This window comes from Bidens hawaiensis, unplaced genomic scaffold (assembly GCF_021521415.1).
Source record: "Bidens hawaiensis isolate Kalapana, Puna unplaced genomic scaffold, B.hawaiensis_p1.1 tig00029870_1, whole genome shotgun sequence".
NCBI lineage: Eukaryota > Viridiplantae > Streptophyta > Magnoliopsida > Asterales > Asteraceae > Bidens > Bidens hawaiensis.
The window spans coordinates 111540-114653 of record NW_027494952.1 but is presented as its reverse complement, the minus strand read 5'-3'; the positions used below and the strand labels follow the sequence as shown (position 1 = coordinate 114653).

General features: G+C 33.9%; 1 pseudogene; it reads right to left on the bottom strand.

Annotated features, from left to right (window-relative positions):
* Positions 1-474: 474 nt before the first annotated feature.
* On the bottom strand, positions 475-1247 carry LOC143579545 (zinc finger protein GIS3 pseudogene; annotated as a pseudogene).
* Positions 1248-3114: the final 1867 nt, after the last annotated feature.

Here is a 3114-nt window from a genome sequence, read left to right as displayed (position 1 = left end):
AAGTGAGAAATCATAAACTAGACTTCACAAGAAATCGACACGCAACATCTAATATTTAATCGAATAAAAATATGGAAAACCAATTTTTAATTTTTAGATTGTCTAGAAAAGCTAATAGTGTACCCCCATTATTATTATTATTATTATTATTATTATTATTATTAGGTATAGAACTATAGAAGATTATTATTAAATTATACATGACTAACTATATTGGCATTTGGAATTACATTAATAGATTTTTAAGAAAGTAAAAAAAAAGTGAATTCTAGATGAATAAAAGAGAGACCTAAATTCAAGTAAATAAATAAATAAATCATAATTTACAAGATCCGAGTGGGTGAAAATTCAACAGCGGCTTCTGCAAGCCAAGTTTTACAATGAAGCCAAATAGACGTGGTCTTTCCAATACTAAACTAAAATCTTAAACATCGGAACCGAGCTGGTTAAGCTAGAGGTGCAAATCATAACCAGTTATTAACCGGTATACTAGGCCTTATTAGCCCATGGCTAGGCTAAAGGCTCAAATGCAAATCAAGCCCAAATGTATCATCAAAGGTGGGCCCACCATCACCTCTAGAAAACCTACTCAATGAAGGCACATCTTCATGATATGGTCTTATATTATTGGTCAACGAAGACTGATCCCCTACACTGCCGGTGTACGATAACGACCCTGGACCTCTCCCAACCGATGGTGACGATGAACCCGACGGCAAAACACATCCATGGGGCGCGTGAAACCCATGAGCCGCGCGTGGAACGTACACCCACGTCGGGGAGGCCACGGCTGACGAGGGGATGACCATCGGGCCGGTGTGCGTAAGGAGGTGAGGCGGTGGGGAGAAGGCGGAGATTATAGGGTTTCGGATGTATGAAACGGCAGCGTTTCGAGTTGCTTGCATTTGTGCACGCTTTAATTGTTGGCGCTCCTTTTTATGCGCGTTTTGATGACCACCTAAAGCTTGTGAGTTTGCGAACTCGCGACAACAATATTGACACTCGTATTTCCTACTGCTGTCGGCGGTTGGGAAACAACCGCCGCCGGAGTCTGGTGACTCGGAAGGTGTTTTGGTGGAGTCAACTTCTTGATCTTGATCATCCTGGTATACTTTGAAACCAAATATCTTTAAATTATTTGTTGTGTTGTTGTTTGTGTTCTTGGCTTGATAGTGATCAATTTCCGCCATATTATTATGCATATATGTAAATGAATAATAATAATAATAATAATAATATGTGAATGATCTATAAGTGTGTATATATATAGATAGAAACTAGAAACTAGAAAGACAGTTTGATGTTTAAGGAGAGAAAGAACATGAGATGTGTGTACTAGGAGAGATCTTGCATGAATGGTGGTATTTATAATGTTTTTCTTTTGGAGAGAGAGATGGTTGCGGACATACCAAAGAACAGAAGAAAAAGTGTGTAAATTTAGGAAAAGGAACTAAAGACATAACATGGTCCCACATTAGGTACACTTGTCTATTGGGAATCCACTTCTTCAATGTGTTAATATAAACAAAAATCAAACGCAATTTAGGGGCGGCAGGGAAATCGAAATTAACTGATAACTGAATCGAATTAAACAGTAACCAAGGTTAATCGAAGGTTAATTATGGTTAAAGTATAGTTTGGTTAAGGGTCCCATAACCCAAAGAAAAGAATTAAGACAAGCTTACGTAGATATAAATATATGTATGGATTGGTTATATGCATCAATATTGTAATGAAAAACCTTGAACATATGTCTATATGTAATATTAACATTTATGCAATTCTCGTTTGGTGTCACTGATTCTTTTGCTATGTTCATTTAGTTTAAATTTTAGTTCGAATTTGGCTTTCTTATGTAATCGAAATTAAACATAAACCGAACCATAACCAAGCTTCATAACCGATTAACCAAAACCAAAGTTAGGTTATGGTTAAGGAAATCCCACAGCCCGAAGCTAACGATTATGGTTAAGGAAAAAAACCGAACCATAAGTTGCACACCACCAAGAGCAATTGCGGCATTGTGCCTTTGTAGACAGATGTTAGATTTAATGTGAGTTAGAGAAAACGTGAGATAAACAGTTATCTAACCGTTTTTTGCTATGCGCTTATTACATTTTCAAGATTAAAATTGGTTTTGTATTGAAAATCCATTATATATATATATATTGGTTACCAGTAAAATTTTTATTACATAAAGATCAACTAAAGATTTAAATCCAATCAATCATGCTAGAAGTGATATGAAAGTAAAAAGGCTTATAACAGAATTGGTGGGGGCAAAGGAAATATAATTTGCTAGTTTTATTTAAGGTAGTGGACATATGACATTATCTAGTTGGATACCATAATAAGAAGAATGGATAACACACTTATTATAAGTTGAATCATGCAAATATATATAATCATACTAATTTGTGAGATGATATATAACTGTATTACCAGCCAATATTTTGAGTATAATATAATTGATATTATGTGCCTTTATAACCTTTATTTAATTTTGTTTACATAAATAAATAAAAAAATTATAATGGATTGTGTGAATATGAATAAAAGAAATGCTATTGATGTTGGATGATGGGAGTTGTGGCGTCCAGATTTGAAGGGGGGTGAAATAAAGGAAGGGTTAAAGAATGTGATGCATGTGATTGTTGTAGGGTTGTTGAACTATATATCAAATGATTGATTGATTTAAAACTGTACATGTTTTATGCTATTCAATTCACCATGTTACTACTACTTTTCAAAAGTTGTCAGCTATGAAAAACTATAAATTTTCATGAGTTAGGATGCACTATATTAAATTAATGTTGTTACTTTTTTTGCTGCTGACTTTGCAACCTATATAAACTCCAGCTTTAGAAAGCAAAACAAAACTTAAAAATTAATAATGCATGTATGCATATGTATTATGTATGTATGTATGATTGTATGTATGTATGCATATATAATATATATGTGTATTCATGTATGTATGTATGTATGTATCATACTATGTATGTATGTGCTTGTGACCGATGTCAAGTGTCGATCAAAGATTTTGCGTCCTAATCAACTTAAATAAGATAGCTAGGGCATATATGATGACGAACTACAAAGAGTTATTGGTTG